Raw genomic sequence first — 27053 nt, 5'->3', positions numbered from 1 at the left:
AAAAAACAAGAGTACACATGAGTCTCGACTAAAATAGAGATGAGGCACATTAAAACACACACACACACACAAACACAGAGCACCTCAGGATTTTATCAACTATTGTAAATTCAACAACAGAGATGAAATAAAAGGGATGCATGATTTTTTGGTAGGTTTAGAAGATCTAGGAAACAAAATTTTTACAAGACTGTCTGATTTATTATTCCCCCCCCTAGAAAAGGAACAAATAGAAAAGACTGCCTGCAAAAATAACTTCCTACTTAAGTTAATCTGCATAAATCAACATATTTAAAAGGATGTACAGAAAAATGAAATTTCTCCTCATTGAGACACACTTGAAAACTGCAGTACAGATCAGAAAATACACAGAAGCATATCTATGCGTAAGAATAAGTTAGGCTATTTTTTCAGAACCAAAGAAAAATGAAATCAAGTATGTATTTATTAGACAAAGCACAGAATCACATACTACAAAGGCTGTGAAGCCACAGTTAGTAATACATGTGGGCATGTTCAAACCACTATAAATGAGGACTTAAACTTGCCTTTCAATAAGGTATCAGTTGTATTCGATGGAACAATTCACCTTCTATTTTTTCTTTTTTTAAGATGTAGGAAAAGAGGTTGCAAGGACCGGGGAAAATGCATTACAGAAAGAAATAGAGAGCCTGACCCACTAACCTATCTCAGATTAAGGAAAGGATGAGCTACAAACATTAATGGATAGTGTGTATGCTTGAAATATACAAAACATTTGGCGCTTTGGGGGTAATAAATGGTAAAACTAACAAGTTTTCATAAAAATGAAAAATAATAACCATGAAAAATTATTGGCTCCTTTAATCCCAGAAAAAGAAAACAAAATTGCCAGAGGAAAAATGATAAAGTTGAAGTAAACATCCCTGTTATGGAAATTGTAAGCAGGTCTTTATTATTTCCTATTTACATAAAAATGACCTGAAACTAGATGTCAAATTAAGAGCTACAGCTGCTACAAACCCTTTTCTCCTCCAAATTGAAATGAAGAAATTTTGCTTTGTTGCTAGAAAGTTGGGAACAATAATAAGAAAGCAAAATGCCTCATGAACTCACTCTGCATGAAGTATTCCCTAAATTATTAGCTATTTAAAATGCATTAAATATATTTTCATTAATGGATTAGGATTATTTTAAATGTAAATTTCTTTCTAAATCTGCAAAAGTGCACGTCAGATTCCAGCATTTGTAGATTATGATGGAATTTCAAATCCGACAATAAATTTCAAATGAGTTTTACCCAGATATTGCTGATATATTTAAAACTTGTTCAGTCAAGCAGGTTATATCAGAAGCCTGGAACAAAAGGTAGAGTCAAAACAGAATTTCAGAGTGATCATATCATGCGATAAAATAGATTTTTCTCTATATTTTAGGTGTGAGGATATGAACATTTATATGAACATATGAATTATGGAATGTTATATATAGATATATATTATAAGTACTGAATACAAAATGCTTAGTTGGCAGAGAGCTGTAAATAGACCAAAAAACAACTCTCAAAAAAAAAAAATCTGGTCTTATACCCCAATTTTTTTTCCAAACGTAACAATTATATAAACACAAACATTCTTACTATATGATCATTCCATTCTTGATATATAATCAATAACTCACAATATCATCACACATTTGTACATTCATCACCATGATCATCTCTCAGAACATTTGTATCAATCCAGGAAAAGAAATAAAAAGTAAAAAGAAAAAAATTCGTACATACCATATCCTCTCTCCTTCCCCCTCACTGATCACTAGCATTTCAATCTACTAAATTTATTTTAACATTTGGGCCCACTATTATTTATTTATTTTTAATCCATAGGTTTTATTCATCTGTTGATAAGGTAGATAAAAGGAGCATCAGACACAAGGCTTTCACAATCACACAGTCACATTGCTAAAGCCATATCATTATACAATCATTTTCAAGAAACATGGCTACTGGAACACAGCTCTACATTTTCAGGCACTTACCTCCAGTCTCTCCATTGCACCTTAACTAAAAAGGTGGTATCTATATAATGCATAAGAATAACCTCCAGGATAACCTCTCAACTCTGTTTGGAATCTCTCCGCCACTGACACTTCATTTTGTCTCTTTTGCTTTTCCCCCTTTTGGTCAAGAAGGTTTTCTCAATCCCTTGATGCTGAGTCCCAGCTCATTCTAGGCTTTCTGTCCCACGCTGCCAGGAATGTCCACACCCCTGGGAGTCATGTCCCATGTAGAGAGGGGGATGGCAGTGAGTTTGCTTGTCATGTTGGCTGAGAGAGAGGCCACATCTGAGCAACAAAAGAGGTTCTCTGGGGGTGACTCTTAAGTAGACTTAGCCTATCCTTTGCAGGGTTAAGTTTCATGTGAACAAACCCCAAGATTGAGGCCTCGGCCTATTGCTTTGGTTATCCCCACTGCTTGTGAGAATATCAGGAACTCTCCACTTGGGGAAGCTGAATGTTCCCCCCTTCCTTGCCATTTCCCCCAAGGGGACCTTGCATACACTTTTCTATTCACTGCTCAAATCACTCAGGATTTATCAGGGCATCACTCTGGACAAACCTACAAAATCTCATGCCCTACTCAAGGTTCCATGTACTTATGGTGCTCAATTAAGCTGTCCACATAAGTTATATTAGGAAATGCACTAGTCAAAATACAAAGTTTGTACCAAATAAACATTATTTGCTTTAGTCTCACACATAAGTTAAAGTATTAAAATATGAATTACCATATATTTTCTTTTTTTTTTTTTTTTTTTTTTTTATTAACGGAAAGAAAAAAAAGAAATTAACACAACATTTAGAAATCATACCATTCTACATATGCACTCAGTAATTCTTAACATCATCACATAGATGCATGATCATTGTTTCTTAGTACATTTGCATCAGTTTAGAGGAACTAGCAACACAACGGAAAAAGATATAAAATGTTAATATAAAGAAAAGAAATAAAAGTAGTAGTAATAGTAAAAAACAACAACAACAAACAAACCAACAAGCAAACAAAAACAAAAAAAAACCCTATAGCTCAGATGCAGCTTCATTCAGTATTTTAACATGATTACTTTACAATTAGGTATTATTGTGCTGTCCATTTTTGAGTTTTTGTATCTAGTCCTGTTGCACAATCTGTATCCCTTCAGCTTCAATTACCCATTGTCTTACCCTGTTTCTAACTCCTGCTGAACTCTGTTACCAATGACATATTTCAAGTTTATTCTCGAATGTCCGTTCACAACAGTGGGACCATACAGTATTTGTCCTTTAGTTTTTGGCTGGATTCACTCAGCATAATATTCTCTAGGTCCATCCATGTTATTACATGGTTCACAAGTTTATCTTGTCTTAAAGCTGCATAATATTCCATCGTATGTATATACCACAGTTTGTTTAGCCACTCTTCTGTTGATGGAGATTTTGGCTGTTTCCATCTCTTTGCAATTGTAAATAACGCTGCTATAAACATTGGTGTGCAAATGTCCGTTTGTGTCTTTGCCCTTAAGTCCTTTGAGTAGATACCTAGCAATGGTATTGCTGGGTCGTATGGCAATTCTATATTCAGCTTTTTGAGGAACCGCCAAACTGCCTTCCACAGTGGTTGCACCCTTTGACATTCCCACCAACAGTGAATAAGTGTGCCTCTTTCTCCGCATCCTCTCCAGCACTTGTCATTTTCTGTTTTGTTGATAATGGCCATTCTGGTGGGTGTGAGATGATATCTCATTGTGGTTTTGATTTGCATTTCTCAAATGGCCAGGGACATTGAGCATCTCTTCATGTGCCTCTTGGCCATCCGTATTTCTTCTTCTGGTAGGTGTCTGTTTAAGTCTTTTTCCCATTTTGTAATTGGGTTGGCTGTCTTTTTGTTGTTGAGTTGAATAATCTCTTTATAAATTCTGGATACTAGACCCTTATCTGATATGTCATTTCCAAATATTGTCTCCCATTGTGTAGGCTGTCTTTCTACTTTCTTGATGAAGTTCTCTGATGCACAAAAGTGTTTAATTCTGAGAAGCTCCCATTTATTTATTTCCTTCTTCAGTGTTCTTGCTTTAGGTTTAAGGTCCATAAAACCACCTCCAGTTGTAAGATCCATAAGATATCTCCCAACATTTTCCTCTAACTGTTTGATGGTCTTAGACCTAATGTTTAGATCTTTGATCCATTTTGAGTTAACTTTTGTATAGGGTGTGAGAGATGGGTCTTCTTTCATTCTTTTGCATATGGATATCCAGTTCTCTAGGCACCATTTATTGAAGAGACTGTTCTGTCCCAGGTGAGTTGGCTTGACTGCCTTATCAAAGATCAAATGTCCATAGATGAGAGGGTCTATATCTGAGCACTCTATTCGATTCCATTGGTCGATATATCTATCTTTATGCCAATACCATGCTGTTTTGACCACTGTAGCTTCATAATATGCCTTAAAGTCAGGCAGCGCGAGACCTCCAGCTTCGTTTTTTTTCCTCAAGATGTTTTTAGCAATTCGGGGTACCCTGCCCTTCCAGATAAATTTGCTTATTGGTTTTTCTATTTCTGAAAAATATGTTGTTGGGATTTTGATTGGTATTGCATTGAATCTGTAAATCAATTTAGGTAGGATTGACATCTTAACTATATTTAGTCTTCCAATCCATGAACACGGTACGCCCTTCCATTTATTTAGGTCTTCTGTGATTTCTTTTAACAGTTTTTTGTAGTTTTCTTTATATAGGTTTTTTGTCTCTTTGGTTAAATTTATTCCTAGGTATTTTATTTTTTTAGTTGCGATTGTAAATGGGATTCGTTTCTTGATTTCTACCTCAGCTTGTTCATTACTAGTGTATAGAAAAGCTACAGATTTTTGAATGTTGATCTTGTAGCCTGCTACTTTGCTGTACTCATTTATTAGCTCTAGTAATTTTGTTGTGGATTTTTCTGGATTTTCTACATATAGTATCATATCATCTGCAAACAGTGATAGTTTTACTTCTTCCTTTCCAATTTTGATGCCTTGTATTTCTTTTTCTTGCCTAATTGCTCTGGCTAGAACTTCCAACACAATGTTGAATAATAGTGGTGATAGTGGACATCCTTGTCTTGTTCCTGATCTTAGGGGGAAAGTTTTCAATTTTTCCCCATTGAGGATGATATTAGCTGTGGGTTTTTCATATATTCCCTCTATCATTTTAAGGAAGTTCCCTTGTATTCCTATCTTTTGAAGTGTTTTCAGCAGGAAAGGATGTTGAATCTTGTCAAATGCCTTCTCTGCATCAATTGAGATGATCATGTGATTTTTCTGCTTTGATTTGTTGATATGGTGTATTACATTAATTGATTTTCTTATGTTGAACCATCCTTGCATACCTGGGATGAATCCTACTTGGTCATGATGTATAATTCTTTTAATGTGTTGTTGGATACGATTTGCTAGAATTTTATTGAGGATTTTTGCATCTGTATTCATTAGAGAGATTGGTCTGTAGTTTTCTTTTTTTGTAATATCTTTGCCTGGTTTTGGTATGAGGGTGATGTTGGCTTCATAGAATGAATTAGGTAGTTTTCCCTCCACTTCGATTATGTTGAAGAGTTTGAGGAGAGTAGGTACTAATTCTTTCTGGAATGTTTGATAGAATTCACATGTGAAGCCGTCTGGTCCTGGACTTTTGTTTTTAGGGAGGTTTTGAATAACTAATTCAATCTCTTTACTTGTGATTGGTTTGTTGAGGTCGTCTATTTCTTCTTGAGTCAAAGTTGGTTGTTCCTGTCTTTCCAGGAACCTGTCCATTTCTTCTAAATTGTTGTATTTATTAGCGTAAAGTTGTTCATAGTATCCTGTTATTACCTCCTTTATTTCTGTGAGGTCAGTAGTTATGTCTCCTCTTTCATTTCTAATCTTATTTATTTGCATCCTCTCTCTTCTTCTTTTTGTCAATCTTGCTAAGGGCCCATCAATCTTGTTGATTTTCTCATAGAACCAACTTCTGGTCTTATTGATTTTCTCTATTGTTTTCATGTTTTCAATTTCATTTATTTCTGCTCTAATCTTTGTTATTTCTTTCCTTTTGCTTGCTTTGGGATTAGTTTGCTGTTCTTTCTCCAGTTCTTCCAGGTGGACAGTTAATTCCTGCATTTTTGCCTTTTCTTCTTTTCTGATAAAGGCATTTAGGGCAATAAATTTCCCTCTTAGCACTGCCTTTGCTGCGTCCCATAAGTTTTGATATGTTGTGTCTTCATTTTCATTTGCCTCTAGGTATTTACTAATTTCTCTTGCAATTTCTTCTTTGACCCACTTGTTGTTTAAGAGTGTGTTGTTGAGCCTCCACGTATTTATGAATTTTCTGGCACTCCGCCTATTATTGATTTCCAACTTCATTCCTTTATGATCCGAGAAAGTGTTGTGTATGATTTCAATCTTTTTAAATTTGTTAAGACTTGCTTTGTGACCCAGCATATGGTCTATCTTTGAGAATGATCCATGAGCACTTGAAAAAAAGGTGTATCCTGCTGTTGTGGGATGTAATGTCCTATAAATGTCTGTTAAGTCAAGTTCATTTATAGTAATATTCAGGTTCTCTATTTCTTTATTGATCCTCTGTGTAGATGTTCTGTCCATTGATGAGAGTGGTGAATTGAAGTCTCCAACTATTATGGTATATGTGTCTATTTCCCTTTTCAGTGTTTGCAGTGTATTCCTCACGTATTTTGGGGCATTCTGGTTCGGTGCGTAAATATTTATGATTGTTATGTCTTCTTGTTTAATTGTTCCTTTTATTAGTATATAGTGTCCTTCTTTGTCTCTTTTAACTGTTTTACATTTGAAGTCTAATTTGTTGGATATTAGTATAGCCACTCCTGCTCTTTTCTGGTTGTTGTTTGCATGAAATATCTTTTCCCAACCTTTCACTTTCAACCTATATTTATCTTTGGGTCTAAGATGTGTTTCCTGTAGACAGCATATAGAAGGATCCTGTTTTTTAATCCATTCTGCCAGTCTATGTCTTTTAATTGGGGAATTCAGTCCATTGACATTTAGAGTTATTACTGTTTGGATAATATTTTCCTCTACCATTTTGCCTTTTGTATTATATATATCATATCTGTCTTTCCTTCTTTCTACACTTTTCTCCATGACTCTCTCTTCTGTCTTTTTGTATCTGACTCTAGTGCTTCCTTTAGTATTTCTTGCAAAGCTGGTCTCTTGGTCACAAATTCTCTTAGTGACTTTTTGTCTGAGAATGTTTTAAATTCTCCCTCATTTTTGAAGGACAATTTTGCTGGATATAGGAGTCTTGGCTGGCAGTTTTTCTCTTTTAGTAACTTAAATATATCATCCCACTGTCTTCTAGCTTCCATGGTTTCTGCTGAGAAATCTACACATAGTCTTATTGGGTTTCCCTTGTATGTGACGGATTGTTTTTCTCTCGCTGCCTTCAAGATCCTCTCTTTCTCTTTGACCTCTGACATTCTAACTAGTAAGTGTCTTGGGGAACGCCTATTTGTGTCTAATCTCTTTGGAGTGCGCTGCACTTCTTGGATCTGTAATTTTAGGTCTTTCATAAGAGTTGGGAAATTTTCAGTGATAATTTCTTCCATTAGTTTTTCTCCTCCTTTTCCCTTCTCTTCTCCTTCTGGGATACCCACTACACGTATATTTGTACGGTTCACATTGTCCTTGAGTTCCCTGATACCTTGTTCAAATTTTTCCATTCTTTTCCGGATAGTTTCTGTTTCTTTTTGGAGTTCAGATGTTTCATCCTCCAAATCACTAATTCTATCTTCTGTTTCTTTAAATCTGTCATTGTAGGTATCCATTGTTTTTTCCATCTTTTCTACTTTATCTTTCACTTCCATAAGTTCTGTGATTTGTTTTTTCAGTTTTTCTATTTCTTCTTTATGTTCAGCCCATGTCTTCTTCATGTCCTCCCTCAATTTATCGATTTCGTTTTTGAAGAAGTTTTCCATTTCTGTTCGTATATTCAGCATTAGTTGTTTCAGCTCCTGTATCTCATTTGAACTATTGGTTTCTTCGTTTGACTGGGCCATATGTTCAATTTTCTGAGCGTGATCCGTTATCTTCTGCTGGCGTCTGGGCATTTAGTCAGATTTCCCCGGGTGTTCGACCCCACAGGTTGAAAGATTTTTCTGCGCAGTCTCTGGGTTCTGTTCTTCCTATCCTGCCCAGTAGGTGGCGCACGTGGCACACGCTTGTCTGTGGGTTCCACCAGCGAAAGTTGCTGTGGGTCCCTCAACTCTGGAAAACTCTCGCCGTAGGGGAGGTTCGGCAACCGAAGCGTCTTGGAAGAATGCCAGCCGGCCCGGGGTTCCAAACGCGGGGAGGGTCGCCGGCTGTCGCAGCACAGGAGAGCGTCCGGCCAAATTAGCTAGTCGGCCCGGGGCACCAAGCGTGGCGGGAGGGTGCCAGCTGTCGCAGCCCGGGAGAGTGCACTGCTCCCAGCCGACGGGGGAGTCACGTGTTTGGAAGGGATCCCCCGGTCACTGTTCTCCGCAGTCTGGGGATTTCCGACCCAACTATCTCAGTTGTTCCGGGGGGCCTCGTGTGGTGGGGGCACCAGCCGCCGCGGCCTAAGGGGACCGCCTGTCCAATTCTACCAGCTGGCCTGGGAAGGTGGAAGGGAGGGACTCCGGTCGCTTGCTGTCCCACCCAGGAAAGCCCGTGCCCCTTGGTGATCTCACCGGAGCTGGTTCTCCCAGATAGTCAGCCGTTCCAGGATGGGGTACGCTGTCCCTTTGATCTCCCTCGTGGCTCCGGGAGCTGCTCTGTATTATCTCCACTCCCCCAGTAGTTGTTCTGGAGGAGGAAAGGTGAGGGCGGCAAGGCTGTCGAGGCTGGTGGCGGAGGAGCACGGTGAAGGCGGGGGAAGAGGGCACCGTGTTGGTTGGAGAGCAGCCGGAGCAGGAGGGGGAGGAGGGGGGTAGGGAGGTCGGGCGGCTCGGCTGCTGCGGGGCGCGTGCGCCGCGCGGCGGTCCGGCGGAGAAAGAGAGGGGGTAGGGAGGTCGGGCGGCTCGGCTGCTGCGGGGCGCGTGCGCCGCGCGGCGGTCCGGCGGAGAAAGAGAGGGGGTAGGCAGGTCGGGCGGCTCGGCTGCTGCGGGGCGCGTGTGCCGCGCGGTGGTCCGGCGGAGAAAGAGAGGGGGTAGGGAGGTCGGGCGGCTCGGCTGCTGCGGGGCGCGTGCGCCGCGCGGCGGTCCGGCGGAGAAAGAGAGGGGGTAGGGCGAATTACCATATATTTTCAATACCCTGCAGTATTGACCTTCCTTTGTTTTTCCTCATGCAAAAACATTTTTAAATTTGTATATTTAGTCATGATTATTATACACTCTAGGCATTCCTAGATCACACCATCTCTGTCTTTATTGTCTATCTTTCCTTCTGGTTTCATTTGTGCCCCCAGGCCTCCTCCCACTATGATTCTCACATTCAGCTTCATTCAGTGTTCTAACATTATTGTACTACAGTTAGGTAGTATTGTGCTATCCATTTCTGAATTTTTGCAATCAGTCCTGTTGCACAATCTGTATCCCTTCAGCTCCAATTATCCAATATCTACCCTATTTCTATCTCCTGATGGTCTCTGTTCTTAATTGAAATTCTCCAAGTTCATCCACTAATGTTAGTTCATATTGGTGAAATTTCTGGCTAATCTCACTCAGCATAATGTCCTTAAGTTCCATTCATGTTGTTACACATTTCATAACTATTCTGTTTTACAGCTGCATGATATTCCATTGTATGTATACCACAGCTTGTTTAGCCACTTGTTTGTTGATGGACATTTTGGCTGCTTCCATCTCTTGGCAATTATAAATAATGCTGCTATAAACATTGGTGTGCAAATGTCCATTAGTGTCCTTGCCCTCATCTTCTCTGAGCAGATACCGAGCAATGGTATTGCCGGGTCACATGGCATTTCTATACTTAGCTTCCTGAGGAACTGCCAAAGTGACTTCCACAGTGGTTGTACCATTTGACATTTCCACTGACAGTGGATAAGTGTGCCTCTTTCTCCATACCCTCCACAGCACTTGTTGTTTTCTTTTTTATTCATAATGGCCATTCATAATGGTGTTGTGAGATGATCTCATTGTGCTTTTGATTTGCATTTCCCCAATAGCCAGGGAAGTTGAGCATCTTTTCATGTGTCTTTTGGCCATTTGTAGTTCCTCTTTTCAGAAGTGTCTGTTCAAGTCTTTTGCCCATTTTGTCACTGGGTTGTCTGCCTTTTTGTTGTTGAGTTAAACAAGCTCTTTATATATTCTGGATACTAGATTTCATCTGATATATTATTTCCAAATTTTGTCTCCCATTATGTAGGCTGTCTTTTTATTTTCTTGATAAAGGTTTTTGATGCACAAAAGTATTTAATTTTGAGGAGATCCCATTTATTTATTACTTTCTTCAATGCTTCTGCTTTGGGTGTAAAGTCTAAGAAACTGCCTCCTATTATAAGATTTATAAGATATTTCCCTACATTTTCTTCTAAAAGGTTTAAGGTCTTAGATCTAATGTCTAGGTCTTTGATCCATTTTGAGTTAATTTTTGTAAAAGGTATGAGAAATGGATCCTCCTTCATTCTTTTGCATGTTGATATCCAGTTCCTTAGTCACCATTTATTGAAGAGTTCTGTCTGATGAGTTGGCTTGACTGCCTTATCAAAGATCAATTGTCCATAGATGAGAGGGTCTATATCTGAGCACTCCATTTGATTCCATTGGCCAGTATATCTATCTTTATGCCAGTACCATGCTGCTCTGACCACTACAGCTTCGTAATAAGCCTTAAAGACAGGTAGTGCGAGACCTCCGACTTCATTTTTCTTTCTCAGGATACTTTTACCTATTCCCAAGGAGTGGAATGGGAGCGGCACCACTCACTATTACCCCTAGTGATCCATTAGGAAAGTTTTTGCTTCCTGTCCCTGCGACCCTGAGCTCTGCTGGTCTACAGGTTTTAGTTCAAAAAGGAGGAGTGCTTCCACCAGGAGAAACAATAATTATTCCATTGAACTGGATATTGCATGTTCAGTATTAGTTAGGGTTCTCTAGAGAAACAGAGTCAATAGGGAACACTCGCAAATATAAAATTTATAAAAGTGTCTCACGTGACCACAGGAACAGAGTCCAAAATCTGCAGGGCAGACTGTGAAGCTGACGATTCCAATGGAAGGTCTGGACGAACTCCACAGGAGAGGCTTACCAGTCAAAGCACAAAGAGAGTTGCTCTCTTCTCAATCCTCCTTAAGAGGCTTCTAGTGATTGGACTGAGCATCACTCATTGCAGAAGACACTCCCCTTGGCTGATTACAAATGGAATCAGCTGTGGATGCAGCTGACGTGATTATGATTTAATTCTATGAAATGTCCTCATTGCAACAGACAGGCCAGTACTTGCCCAACCAGACAAACAGGTAGCATTACTTGGCCAAGTTGAAACATGAACCTAACCATAACAGTCCACCCCTTGTCAGCTTGGCAACTATATATATATATCACCTTAAACCATACCTAATTTCTAAACAAAACACATTAAAACACACATTTTTTTTTTCATCTAACAATACTCAACTGTCCTGCATATAACTGGAAACACATTAACTCTCTTCAGAATAGGGTACAAGTCCTTGGGTAATATTTATTCTTAAACTTGATATCCTACAACTTAAATAGTATAACAGGAACAAAACAGCACCACAGTCCTCATTTCTGTAACTGATCATGTGGTCATAGTTCATATTTGTCATTACCTTCTTCCACTATCCATTCCATGTTCCCTTTACTCTCAGCAAGAACTTCAGCTGGCCATGTTTTTTTTTGCCTGGTGGGGTGACCCAAACCTTCATTCCTGAAGTTTCAAACCCATTTGTAGTCCTGCCTGGATTGGGCTATTGCAGTTTTCCATTGATTTTAATCACAGGCCATGGTAGTAATAAAAGATGCCCCAGGGGATCTCCTATATTCCAAGAAAACTCTTCTTTACCCCCATTGCATAGTTGCAGTTCTATTTCCCCCTGATAGTGAGGGTCAGTCACCCCTGTCAATAATGCAATCCCCTTCTTGGCTTGCTAATCCAGGGGCATGAGTAGCCCAAAGTGACCAGGTGGCAGTCTTAGATTCCAGTTCAATGGAATAATTATTGTTTCTCCTGGTGGAAGCACTCCCCCTTTTTGAACTAAAACCTGTAGACCAGCAGAGCTCAGGGTCGCAGGGACAGGAAGCAAAAACTTTCCTAATGGATCACTAGGGGAAATAGTGAGTGGTGCCGCTCCCATTCCACTCCTTGGTTCCTGGACCCATGGATCCTGGCTGTGGGAGAAACAGCACCATATGGCGGATGCTGATTCAGAGCATATATAGCTTCCTGGAGAACATTACCCGAGCCTTTCAAGGTATTGCCACCTAGTTGGCACCATAATTGAGTTTTCAAAAGGCCATTCCACTGTTCTATCAATCCAGCTGCTTCTGGATGATAAGGAACATGGTAAGACCAGAGAATTCCATGAGCATGTGCCCATTCCTGCACTTCATTTGCTGTGAAGTGTGTTCCTGGATTAGAAGCAATGCGATGTGGAATACCATGTTGATGGATAAGGCATTCTGTAAGCCCACAGATGGTAGTTTTGGCAGAAGCATTGCGTGCAGGGGAAGCAAACCATATCCAGAGTATGTATCTATTCCAGTTAGAATAAATCGCTACCCGTTCCATGAAGGGAGAGGTCCAATGTAATCAACCTGTTACCATGTAGCTGGCTGATCACCTCAGGGAATGGTGTCATATTATGGGTTGAGAGTGGGTCTCTGCTGCTGGCAGATTGGGCACTCAGCAGCGGCTGTAGCCAAGTCAGCCTTGGTAAGCGGCAGTCCATGTTGCTGAGCCCATGCATAACCTTCATCCCTACCACAATGACCACTTTGTTCATGAGCCCATTGGGCAATGAAAGGAGTTGCTGGAGAAAGAGTCTGATTGATATTCACCAAATGGGTCATCTTATCCTCTTCATTATTAAAACATTCCTCTGCTGAAGTCACCCTCTGCGCATTCACATAGGACACAAATATGTTCATGTGTTTAGCCCACTCAGGCCTCTTTGTCAGCAATTTTCCAATTATGGTCTTTCCAAGTCCCCAGACTTTTTATCACCAATTTTCTTCTTCCCCAGACCTCTCTGTCACCAATTTTCCAATTATGGTCTTTCCAAGCCCCAGACTTTTTGTCACCAATTTTCTTTTTCCCCAGACCTTCTTTCCCGGACCTCTTTGTCACCAATTTTCCAATTATGGTCTTTCCAAGTCCCTGACCATCCAGCCAAACCATTAGCAACAACCCATGAGTTAGTATACAAACACACCTCCGGCCAGTTTTCCTCCCAAGCAAAATGAACAATCAGGAGCACTGCTCGAAGTTTTGACCACTGGAAGGATTTCCTCTCACCACTGTCCTTCAAGGACACCCCAGAAAGGGGCTGCAATGTTGTAGCAGTCCACTTTCGGGTGGTACCTACATATCATGCCCGAGTTTTCTCTTCCTCAGTCAGTTCACTGTAAGGAACTTCCCAAGAGGCCATACCTCTGGTCTAGGAAAGAGAAGGTAATGTGGCAGGAGCAGAGCCCATGGGGAGTTGGGCCACTTATTCATGTAACTTACTTCAGCCTTCAGGACCTACTCTGGCCCTATCTCGTATATAACATTTCCATTTTAAAATAGAGTGCTGCTGTGCATGCCCAGCTTTATGGCTTGGTGGGTCAGACAACACCCAGCTCATGATAGGCAACTTGGGTCTCATGGTAACTTGGTGGCCCATGGTTAAGTGTTCAGTCTCTACCAAGACCCAGTAGCAGGCCAAAAGCTCTTTCTCAAAAGGAGAGTAGTTATCTGCAGCAGATGGTAAGGCTTTACTCCAAAATTCTAAGGGTCTGCATTGTGATTCACCTATAGGGGCCTGCCAAAGGCTCCAGACTGCATTTCTATGTGCCACTGACACTTTCTGCACCATTGGATCTGCTGGATCATACCACCCAAGTGGCAGAGCAGCTTGTACAGCAGCCTGGACCTGTCACAGAGCCTCCTCTTGCTCAGGTCTCCACTCATAATTAGCAGCTTTACTGATCACTCAATAAATGGGCTGGAGTAGCATACCCAAATGAGGAATATGATGTCGTCAAAATCCAAAGAGACCAACTAGGCATTGTGCCTCTTTATTTGGTCGTAGGAGGGATCAGATGCAGCAACTTATCCTTCACCTTAGAAGGGATATCTTGACATGCCCCACACCACTAAACACCTAGAAATTTCACTGAGGTGGAAGGCCCCTGTATTTTTGTTAGATTTATCTCTCAATCACTGACAAGCAAATGCCTTACGAATAAGTCAGGAGTAGTTGCTACTTCTTGCTCACTAGGTCCAATCAACATGATATCATCAATATAATGGACGTGTGTGATGTCTTGTGGGAGGGAGAAATGATCAAGTTCCCTGCAGACAAGATTATGATACAGGGCTGGAAAGTTGATATACCCCTGAGGTAGGACAGTGAAAGTATATTGCTGACCTTGCCAGCTGAAAGCAAACTGTTTCTGGTGGTCCTTACTAATAGCTATTGAGAAAAAGCATTTGCCAGATCAATAGCTGCATTCCAGGTACAAGGGGATGTATTGACTTGCTCAAACAATGATACCACATGTGGAACAGCAGCTGCAATTGGAGTTACCACCTGGTTGAGCTTACGATAATCCACTGTCATCCTCCAAGACACATCTGTTTCCTGCACAGGCCAAACAGGAGAGTTGAATGGGGAATGTGGTAGGAATCACCACCCCTGCATTCTTCAAGTCCTTAAGAGTGGTAGTAATCTCTGCAATCCCTCCAGGAATCCGGTATTGCTTCTGATTAACTATTTTGTTAGGTAGGAGCAGTTCTAGTGGCTTCCACTTGGCCTTTCCCACAATAATCGCCCTCACTGCACGAGTTAGAGAGTCAATGTAGGGATTCTGCCTGTTGCTCAGTATGTCTATACCAATTATACATTCTGGAACTGGGGAAATAACTACAGAATGGGTATGGGGGCCCACAGGACCCACTGTGAGATGGATCTGAGCCAAAACTCCATTGATCACCTGGCCTCCATAAGCCCCCATTCTGATTGGTGGACCAGAGTGACGTTTCGGGTCCCCTGGAATTAATGTCACTTCTGAACCAGTGTCTAATAATCCCCGAAATATCTGATCATTTCCTTTTCCCCAGTGCACAGTTACCCTGGTAAAAGGCCATTGGTTTCCCTGGGGAAGGCTTGGAGGAAGATTAACAGTATAAATTTGTGGCAGTGTAACAGGGTTCTCCCCGAAAGGGACCTGGTCTCCCCTTCATTCAACGGGCTCTGGGTCTGTAAACTGTCTCAAGTCTAGAAATTGATTAAGGGGCCGTGATGCTGTGTTTTTGTAATTCAGGTTAGATTTCTGTTCACTTGACCTAGAACTCTTTTGTTTATACAGCTCTAGCAAGAATTTAGAAGACTGCCCTTCTATTGTATTTCTAGGTACCCCATGATTCACTAGCCAATGCCACATATCTCTGAGAGTCATATAATTTTGACTCCTGCTTTGAGTTTGCTATCTATTATAATAGCCACGTCTACCCTGTCTTTGGCGATTAAGTGCTGCCACCTGGCTTCTGCCAACTTGGGATCATTGTGCTTAAGGATCGTGCTTAAGGATTCCAGCACAGTGACAGAAGTTCCTACAGTAATATCTGACCTACAGAGAGGTGCAACTACAGAGCTCTTCAGGGATGATAGTGCTAGTCTCACAAATTTATTTCTCACTGTTGTGGTAAAAGGTGCATCCTCTGGAAATTCCTGGGGTGTAAGAACAGGCTTTGCATGATAAATCCACTCTAACATTCCAATCTCTCTAAGCCTTTGGATCCCCTCATCTACATTATACCAGGGCAGTTCTGGCATTTCAACCTCAGGTAATGTTGGCCACCTTTTGATCCATGTTTCAGCCAACCATCCAAACAAACTGTTAATGCCTTTTCTAACCCCTCGAGCTATAATATTGAATGCAGAATCTCTGCTTAGTGGGCCCATATCAATAAATTCAGCCTGATCCAGCCTTATATTCCTCCCACCATTATCTCACCCCCTTAAAATCCATTGCCACATATATTCCTCTGTTTTCTGTCTATATACATTGGAAAACCCACACAGTTCTTTTGGAGTATAATATACCTCCTCATGTGTGATACTTTGTGCTTCACCTTTAAGGGCCTGTTGGTACTTTAGTCTAGTTATAGGTCTGGAAGAAATGAGGGGGTGGGTCATGAAAAGAATTAGAAATATCTTCCAAGCCTTTGCTTCAGGGCATTCATTTGCAGTTTCATCTGGTGAAACAGGATTAATCACTCTAGGGCTGATCCCTTCAGAAGGAGGTTGGGTGGCCAACTACTGAAGGCAGGCTGGAGGTGGGGCAGCTATGTCCTCAGGGCAGACTATTACAGGGCTAGTTAGAGAAGACTCAGCATGACCTAAGGTTTCAACCTCACCCCTGACATCATTATCAATTCATATGCGACCATCCCATTTTTCAGGGTCCCCCTCCTTTCCAATCAGTGTCCTCACTTTAATGGCAGACACTATGCAACACTGAGATTTCAGTTTAAGTTGTTAAATTGCTACTCTAACAATAAGATTCTGATATGATTTTCAGAGATCTCAAGTCTACAGCTATGGAAAATAAGATTTTCCTTCAGGATATTCATAGAAACTTCTACATCTGTCAGATGGTGCTTAAGTTTCTCGTTTGAAGCCTTAGACCCATCCCTTTCACTCCTTAATGTAGCCAGTGTATCTAACAACAACCAGCCAACATCTCTATACCTCTTATTTCCACAAAACTCTGTAAAGGTGTCAAAAACATTATCCCCCAGACCCTGGCTTCGTACAAGGGAAGTATTGGGAGAATCGAATGGTGATATCTTGACTATCTCTTTTGCCAACTCACTCCATGGATTGGGAGTGTTGTTCTGATTAAGGGAATCAGAGTGCTTAGGGCCTTTGAGTCCAGTCAGAGTAGAAAACCATTCATAAAAGCCCATTTTTAAGATTCTGTTTCTTAAGAGCCACTCCTGGTACCAAGATGTATTAGTTAGGGTTCTCTAGAGAAACAGAATCAACAGGGAACACTCGCAAATATAAAATTTATAAAAGTGTCTCATGTGACTGTGGGAATGCAGAGTCCAAAATCCATAGTGCAGGCTGTGAAGCAGACAATTCCAATGTAGGGTCTGGCTGAACTCCACAGGAAAGCTCACCAACTGAAGTAGGAAGAGAGCCTGTCTCTTCTGAATCCCCTTTAAAAGGCTTCCAGTGATTAGACTGAGCATCACTCATTGCAGAAGACACTCCCCTTGGCTGATTACAAATGGAATCAGCCATGGATGCAGCTGACATGATCATGATTTAATTCTATGAAATGTCCTCATTGCAACAGACAGGCCACCACTTGCCCAACCAGACAAACAGGTACCATTACTTGGCCAAGTTGATACATAAACCTGACCATGCTACTGCCCTTCCAGATAAATCCGGTTATTGTTTTTTCTATTTCTGAAAATAAGTTTAAGAGATTTTAATTGGTCTCAAATCTGTAACTCAATTTAGATAGAATTGACATCTTAGCTATCTTTAATCTTCCAATCCATGTACATGGTATCCCTTCCATTTATTTAGGTTTTCTGTGATTTCTTCTAGCAATTTCTTGTAGATTTCTTTGTATAGGTCTTTTGTATCTTTAGTTAAATTTATTCCTAAATATTTTATTCTTTTGGTTGCAATTGTAAATGGAATTATTTTCCTGGTTTCTCCTTCAGATTGTTCATTACTAGTATATAGAAACACTACAAATTTTTGAGTGTTTTTGTATTTTCTTGTAACCTGTCATTTTGCTGTACTCATTTATTAGCTCTAGTAGATTTGCTGTGGATTTTTCGGGGTTTTGAACGTATGGTATCATATCTTCTGCAAACAGTGAGAGTTTTACTTCTTCCTTTCCAATTTTGATGCCTTGTATTTCTTTTTCTTGTCTAATTGCTCTAGCTAAAACTTCCAACACAACATTGACTAACAATGGTGATAGTGACATCCTTGTCTTGTTCCTGACCTTAGGGGGAAAGTTTTCAGTTTATCCCCATTCAGGATGATGTTAGCTGTGTGTTTTTCATATATTCCCTTTATCATATTGAGAAAGTTCCCTTTTGTTTATATCATTTGAAGTGTTTTCAACAAGGATATTGAATTTTGTCAAATGCCTTTTCTGCATTAATTGAGATGATCATGTGGTTTTTCTGCTTTGATTTGCTGATATGGTATATTACACTGATTGATTTTCTTATGTTGAACCATCCTTGCATACCTGGGATGACTCCTACTTGGTCATGGTGTATAATTGTTTTAATGTGCTGCTGGATTTGATTTGCAAGAATTTTGTTGAGGATTTTTGCATTTATATTCATTAGAGAGGTTGGTCTGTAATTTTCTTTCATTGTAATTTCTTATCTGGCTTTGGTGTGAGGTTGATGTTGGCTTCATAGACTGAGTTAGGTAACCTTCCCTCCTCTTAAATTTTTTTTGAAGAGTTTGAGCAGGATTGGTATTAATTCTTTCTGGAATGTTTGGTAGAATTCACATGTGAAGCCATCTGGTCCTGGACTTTTCTTTTTGGGGAGCTTCTTAATGACTGATTCAATTTCTTTACTTTTGATTGGTTTGTTGCTATTTCTTCTTGAGTCAATGTTGGTTGTTCATGCCTTTCTAGAAAGTTGTCTATTTCATTTACATTGTCAAGCTTATTAGCATAAAGTTGCTCATAGTATGCTCTCATTACCTCCTTTATTTCTACAGGGTCAGTGGTTATGTTTCCTCTTCCATTTCTGATTTTATTTATTTGCATCCTCTCTCTTCTTCTTTTTATTGACCTCACTAAGGGTCCATTAATCTTATTGATTTTCTCACAGAATGAACTTCTGGTTTTGTTGACTTTCGCAACTGTTTTCATGTTCTTAATTCCTTCTATTTCTGCTCTAATCTTCATTATTTCTTTCCTTTTGCTTGTTTTGGGGTTAGTTTGCTGTTCTTTCTCTAGTTCTTCCAAGTGGATAGTTAATTACTCAATTTTTGCTCTTTCTTTTTTGATACAGGCATTTAGGGCAATAAATTTCCCTCTTAGATGGCATTTGCTGCATCCCATAAATTTTGATATGTTGTGTTTTCATTTTCATTTGCCTCGAGATATTTATTGACTTCTCTTGTAATTTCTTCCTTGACCCATTGGTTGTTAAAGAGTGTGCTGTTGAGCCTCCATATATTTGCAAATTTTCTGGCATTCTCTCTATTACTGATTTCCAACTTCATTCCTTATAATCTGAGAAAGTGTTTTGTATGATTTCAATCTTTTAAAATTTATTGAGACTTGCTTTGTGACCCAGTATATGGTCTATCCTTGAGAATGATCCATGAGCACTTGGGGAAAAGGTGTATCCTGCGGTTATGGGGTGTAATGTTCTATAAATATCTGCTATGTCTAGCTCATTTATTGTATTATTCAATTTCTCTGTTTCTTTATTGATCCTCTGCCTAGATGTTCTGTCCATTGATGAGAGTGGGGAATTGAAGTCTCCAACTATTATGGCAGATGTGTCTGTTTCTCTTTTCAGTGTTTGCCTCATGTACTTTGGAGCATTCTGGTTTGGTGCATAAATATTTATGATTGTTATGCTTCTGGTTGAATTGTTCCTTTTGTTAAAACATAGTGTCCTTCTTTGTCTCTTTTAACTGTTTTACGTTTGAGCTCTAATTTGGTGGATATTAGTATAGCTACTTCTGTTCTTTTCTGATTGTTATTTGCATGAAATATCTTTTCCCAACCTTACACTTTAAACCTCTGTTAATCCTTGGGTCTAAGATACATTTCCTGTTGACAGCATATAGATGGGTCCTGTTTTATTAATCCATTCTGCCAGTCTATGTCTTTTGATTGTGGAGTTTAATCCATTAACATTTAGTATTATTTACTGTACAGGTAGTACTTTCTTCTACCATTTTGCCTTTTGGATTTTATATGTCATATCTAATATCTAATTCTTCTTCTTTTTACCTTTACTGATAGTCTTCATTTCTACACTCTTGTCTACACCTCTCCTATCTTTTCCTATCTGTCTCTAGTGCTCCCTTTAGTATTTCTTTGCAGAACCAGTCTTTTGGTCACAAATTCTCTTGGTGATTTTTTTCTCTGAAAATGTTTTAATTTCCCCCTCATTTTTGAAGGACAATTTTGCTGGATATAGACTTCTTGCTTGGAAGTTTTTCTCTTTTAGTTACTTAAATATATCATCCCACTGTCTTCTTGCCTCCATGGTTTCTGCTGAGAAATCTATGCATAGTCTTATTGGGCTTCCCTTGTATGTGATGGATTGCTTTTCTCTTGCTGCTTTCAAGATTCTCTCTTTCTTTTTGACATCTAAAATCCTGATGAGTAAGTGTCTTAGAGTATGTCTATTTGGATTTATTCTGTTTGGGGTATGCTACACTTCTTGGATCTGTAATTTTAAGTCTTTCATAAGAGTTGGGAAATTTTCAGTGATAATTTCCTCTGTTATTTTTTCTCCTGCTATTCCCCTCTCTTCTCCTTTTGGGACACCCACAACATGTATATTCATGTACTTCATGCTGTCATTCAATTCTCTGACTTCCTGTTCATATTTTTCCATTCTTTTCCCTATATTTTCTCTTGCTTTTTGGATTTCATATGTCCCATCCTCCAGTACATTAATCCTATCTTCTGCTTCTTGAAATCTAACATTGTAGGTTTTCATTATTTTTTCATCTCTTCTACTGTGACTTTCATTACAATAAGTTCTGTGATTTGGTTTTTCAGACTTTTGATTTCTTCTTTTTGTTCATTTCTTGCCTTGTTTATATCCTCCTTCAATTCACTGATTTGATTTTTGATGCAGTTTCCCACGTCTGTTTGAACTTCTGAATTAATTGTTTCAACTCCTGTATTTCATTTGAATTGTTGGTTTGTTCCTTTGACTGAGCCATATCTTCAATTTTCCTAGTATGATTCATTATTTTTTTGCTGGTGTCTAGGCATTTAATTTACATAGTTAGTTTATTCTGGAGATTTTCGCTTTTTTTTACCTAGGATTTTCTTGCTGGATGACTTTATTGTCTGTCTATTATTTAACATTCAGTTCAGCTTCTTCTGGACGTCTAGCTTAGGCTTTTTTTAAGAGATCAGAATATTTCAGTTCTTGTTTTCTTGTTTCTTGCCCTTCCTGTATGGTGCCTCCCCCCACCCCCCTCCTTAGGAAGGTCTACTTAGGTATTATAGACCCCAGCCAGATTTTCCCAGACCATACTGACCTCCTCTCAGGAGGAAAGAGTCACCTGCATCAGTTTTCCCTGAGGGTGAGACCCAGCAGGTTGAAAGGCTTTCATATGAAGCCTCTGCATTCTGTGCTTTTCATATCCTGGACTCTGTGCTTTCTGTGTCCTGCCCAGTATGTGGCACTTTACTGCCTGCAGGTCCCAACAGCATAAGGTGATGTGGTGCCTTTAACTTCAGCAGACTATCCCTGCTGGGGAGAGACTGTAGGCTGACTTTAATTGCTTCACTTGGGTCTGAATTCCTTGAGGGAGGGATTCCACTTGAGCTGGGCCCCACCCCTCTCCTGGGGAAGGCACAGCCTCCAAACACTTAAACAAGTTTAATTCTGCCTATGCCTGGGGCAGTTGGAGACTGAAAAGTCCTGCAGCTGTATCCAAAGAGTAGTCAAGCCATAGAAATACAGCCACAAAACAGAAAAAGAAAAATCCTTTTCAGAGCAGGACACCGTTCCTTGGGTTTGCCAATCAAGAGCTTAAATTGGTATGTTGCTTTGTGTATCTCCAGGTTCTATGCACCCCCTCCCTTCCTTCAGAGCTCAGACCCTTTCAAGTATTATATGCCATCCAATCCAAAAAACCTCTGTTTTTTGTGTTTTTTTTTTTTTTTTTTCCTTTTTTCTTTTCCATCAACCTTGCCCCCTCTGCACCAGGGCAAAAACCAGCGAACTCAGCTTTTACTCAAGTTTCAGCTGAGCTGGGGGCCTATTTTTAGTAGTCAGAATTTGTTAATTAATTCCACAGTTGGAGCTTGGTTGCTCAGCCCCTGCTGCTGGTAAAGTCTCTTTTCTTTCCCCTCTGGGAACCAGCCTGTGGAGGAGGGGTACCAGCTACCACAGCTTGGGGAACTTACGGTCCTTGGTCGGCTCGCAGCCGGTCCAGATTGTCCAGACTGGTTTACAATGTGTGTCCACCACTGATGTGGCCCCAGCAGTTGTTCTATAATGTTCCTGGCTATTTAAAAGCTGCTCTGGAGGACGAACTAAATCCTACACCTCACTAAGCTGCCATCTTGACCCCACCTTCTTACACCCAGCTTTTCTCTTTCTCCTTTTCCCTCTCCCTCTCCCCCCCTTCCTTTCTTCTCCCTATCTCCTTAATTAGAGAATTGGTGTGTTCACAGAATAATCATGCATAAAATACAGGATAACCACAAGCAACCTTCTTAACACCTTGCATTGGTATTATACATTTAATACAATTGATGGAAACACAGTTTCATAATTTTACTATTAAGTATAATCCGTGGTTGAACATAGGGAAGGTTGTATAGCTTTTGATGAACCAAAAAGCAACACTTTTTATATAATTGATTTATGGTGTATTTGTAGGCATTTGAGGAAGATTAAGCCCAAAGCATTCTAGGATTATAATACTATTTTCAAGACTTTTTAAAATGTAGACTAAAATCTCATTTGACCATTGGAACTTTATTATCTCATTCTTATTATCTTTAGCTTTATGTGTTTTATAGCTTTGTACTGGGAGCATAGCAAAAATATTGCCTAATAAATGTATCAAGTTTCACATACTGATAGATGGCACACATATGTAATACACAGAGGTTTTTGGAATATGTGTTTAGTCTAGTGTAGACTTCAAGATTTCAGCTTTCAAAAGTTATTAAGATGGCTTTTATGCATTTTCAGTTTTTTCTATTTTACAAGTTTTCCTTTGCCCCAGGAAAAATCCAGCGTATAAAACATAACAAATATGATGTATTATGCTGATATCCTCTGTTTAGTTATTACCAATCCTATATTTTTACCTTTATCTAATGAAGTAAATCTTACAATTTTTTTGGGTGATCAATTTTGTTTCAAAATACTAAAACTATTTCTTTTCTGGGGGGGGTGAACATTTAAGGTTGGATTCTATTTTATTTTAACATTTCAATATTTTTTCCAATGTTTCAAAGTAAACTTTTATGCAATCATTAGACATGATACTTATAATTCTTCGGCTAGAGGACTTTTTGAACACTGCTAAATTGCTAACAGAAAAAAAAATCATAGAAGACTTTCAATTTATTTATTTTAATATGTAAGCACTTTTAGAATTCTGGATTTACTTAATGGAGACAAGCATAACACATTATGTAGACCACATCTCACTATGCTCTTTATAACATTTTATCCATTATTTATTGAGATTGAAAGAAGAGTACTTGAAAAAGGAAGGTTCATAGGCCAGTTCACATATATTTACTTATGTTAAAAAAATTCAGTGTTTTAAATACTTGGTTCTGTAGAAATCTCTCTATATACACTCTTCATAAATGATAAACACACCATGCAGCACCAGAAACAGTTACTTGAATATGTATTTCATTAAGTGATATTTTACCAACATGTGAAATTATGCTATTAACACTATTAGTCTAGATAAAATTCAGGGTAGAGTCCAAGAACAAGTGAGCAAGACACGAAACAGTTTGTGTGTTGGAGGATGATCCAGTAGCCAGGAGACAAGCGGGAAAGTCATCTGAGAATGGAAAATGTAGATAATGAGGTGGAGAGGATTTTATTGCAGCTGAAAGAAAATGACTGACAATTATTTGTGAAAAACACAGAAAAAATGAACTGTGTGGAGTAAAGGAAAAAAATTTTATTTGTACACAGAAGAAAAGTGGGAAAATTTGTATGAGACATCAAAATATCTAAGTTTATACAATTTCCCAAGATGTAGTAAAACAGAAGCAGATAGTCACAAAACATTAGGTCAACTAATATTAAAGAAGCTAAATGTTCTAAGATCCAATTGACAAAAATGATTTTAATAATCCCTGGAACTAGCTGCTATTGATCCAAGGATTTAAGACAAAACTATGGCTGAATTTATATTATCAGAGGTTAAAAATGAGAACATCATTATGAATAGTTACTCAGCTAGAGCGAGATAGGAAGTGCTCCAACTGGTTTCTATCCAGAAGACAGACTTGAGGCTTGAGGAAACAAGTACAACAAATCACAGGTGCTTGCAGGTCTAATTTTTTCACACTAAGCAAATGGACAGAATTATTATTAAGATTACTAAACTCTGTGTTAGGCCACTCATTGTGAGTAAGGCAGGGTGACGCTTGGAGTAGGGTGGGGGAGATCATAAAGAAATCATGATTGACATCTAATTATGAGAAAGTGTATCTTAGTGGTGAGTTAGCAGTCTAAGCAAATCATTTAAACTAAGATTCAAAGCCTCAGTTTTCTCATTTGTACAATGGGACATTTAGATAAATCCCTAAAAGTATTTTTAGTTTTAATGCTACAGGATTCAATGAAATCCTGTAGGTATTTGTATGATACTATAAATTTCTGAAGGAAATAAACTTATGAACAAAAACACAATAATCTATATTTTCCATTGTTTTCCAACTGATTTTCTCATTGGACTTTAAAAAATTCTTAAGCACTATAAACTTGAGAAACAAGTTTTTTTTCACAGTTAGATTGCTGACATAGAGACAGATGACAAAGGGTTGTGACAATGGATTGAAGGTGTTAGTAGGTGTTCGACAGGGACTGATGGACAGATCTGTCACATGTAGTGGTATTAAAGATGGACTGCAGAAAGAAATCTCCAAGAAAAGTTTACAGGTGACACTGAAAAATAACTTAATTCACTTGAATTCAACAAATATAAACTGAGAGGTTTCAATGGGAAGTTCTGCTAGGGAAAAAGCAAAGGCCAATGTATTTGAGGAATTCATACTCTAAGGGAGAACTGAAAAATTCTCAATGAAGGTAAAATGTTATTTTGGAGGCAGTGTTCTAATTGCCTTCCATGTACTATAACACATACTGATCATGTTGAAGCTATAAAGTAAATACATAACTTCCATTTTACAGGTAAGCAAATTAAGCTTAGAGAGGTGAAATAGTTTGTCCAACATCATGCCATTCATGTGTGGTAGAATTCAGACTCAAATTGGTATTTATTGCATTCTAGAGCAGGACATTTTAGCCACTTTGACATTTAAGTTTCAGAATAGAGGCACCTTCTTACATGGTTTAGAGGAAGAAAGTACAGGATCAGGAAGGGTGTTGGGATTGGGAGTATCATCTTGAAATAGACGGCATTTGAAATGGATCAATTAAGGGCAAATTTAGTTTCTACCAGAAAATGTAGACAAGGGATGGAGAAGGCATGCTCATGTGAGAAAAGTCTGTGCTAATGTACTAAACAAGGATGGTGTGTGGGCCCAGAGGGTGTCTGTATTATTAAAAAAGATAAAGTACTAAGAAATATGGCTCAACAATTAGCTCAAGATAAATTCTCAGTGGTGTGCTATATTCTAGGTAGAAAAAAGTCATTTTTAATTCTCTAGAAAATGGAGTCACTAAAATTTTTAGGAACAAAGGAGTGTTGTGATAAATGCCACGGTTCAGAAAAATTTATCCATCGTGAGCTCATTTAGAAAAGGGAAAGAAAAGAGAGAGAAATTGGTACTTAAGAGAGGAGTTAGGTTGGTGCAATAATCTGGCTAAGAGATAATAGAGGATTGAACATGCTTATGGGAATGGAAGCATGAAAACAAGGAGACAGGTTAAAGATATGTTGAGATGGGACTCTGCAAATAATTTGCCAAATGAATGGATATCATTTGCAAAGGAGAAGATAGGATAGAACATGATGACATTTTTTTAAGCCTGGGGAAGAGAGGCATGTCCGAAGGAAACTCAATTTGGGGTAGTGGGGGTCAGAGGATGAAGTGGGAGGTCAGAGATGAGATAGAAATTAGGGATGAGGTGAAGGTCTCTAGCAGATATTGCTTGTTATTTAAAGAGAAGCTCAAAATATAATTAAAGAAAAAGCCCAATAAATGCCTCTCACTTCATCGCCTTGAGAATCAAAAATAAATTGAGTGATGTTTCATAGGAAATGCATTTTGTGAGACTGTTTGGGGAGCTCCCTCTAAATGTTACATTTCCTTAAAGATTTTTGTGTTAATCACAGGAGACCAGTTAACAGGCATGCTTATGATATATCGAGCAATGCATCTTATTCACTCAACAGATCTGCCTTTATTATATACCAAGATGAATTTTAGATGTCATGAGTGCCCTAGAGGATTCACAGTGTGGTTTGGGAAACACATAGTTACAATAAACTGTAGTATTACAATAGGTTTTTACCCAGCATTGCTCTTAGCATGTACTAAGTGAAGTTACTTATAATAATATATCTCATTTAATCTTCCCAATAATCTATGTGATAGTAGCATTTTTCTATATGAAGACATTTTTCTTTTCTTGGGTAGGCTTTGGGAATAGAACCCAGGTCTCTGGCACAGTAGGTAAGAATTCTGCCCCTGAGTCACCATTGCACCGCTCAGAAAATGTTTTTAAAGAGAGTAATTAATTAGTTCAAGGTTATATGCAGGATCTGGTGTTCAAACCCAGGATTTAACTGAATCCAAAGATTTTTGGTCTATGGAATAGAGTGATAAATTATGTGGTTCAGAAAAATATACCCAGCAGTGATATGAGGGAAGAATTAGAATGAGAAACAGGAATACAAGAGGGGAGTTAATAGGTTATTGCAATAGTCTATCTTAGAGGATTGAGCAATGAATATGGG

At 39.0% G+C, this 27053-nt stretch overlaps 1 protein-coding gene across 17 annotated transcripts in view; it reads right to left on the bottom strand.

Moving 5' to 3' along the window:
* PARD3B (par-3 family cell polarity regulator beta) overlaps window positions 1-27053 on the bottom strand; it is a 1143268-nt gene that overhangs the window by 504194 nt on the left and 612021 nt on the right. The window lies entirely within an intron of this gene.

Source organism: Tamandua tetradactyla, chromosome 3 (genome assembly GCF_023851605.1).
Source record: "Tamandua tetradactyla isolate mTamTet1 chromosome 3, mTamTet1.pri, whole genome shotgun sequence".
Classification (NCBI taxonomy): Eukaryota; Metazoa; Chordata; class Mammalia; order Pilosa; family Myrmecophagidae; genus Tamandua; species Tamandua tetradactyla.
The sequence above is the reverse complement of the archived record's forward strand: the minus strand, read 5'-3'. Positions and strand labels throughout refer to the sequence as shown.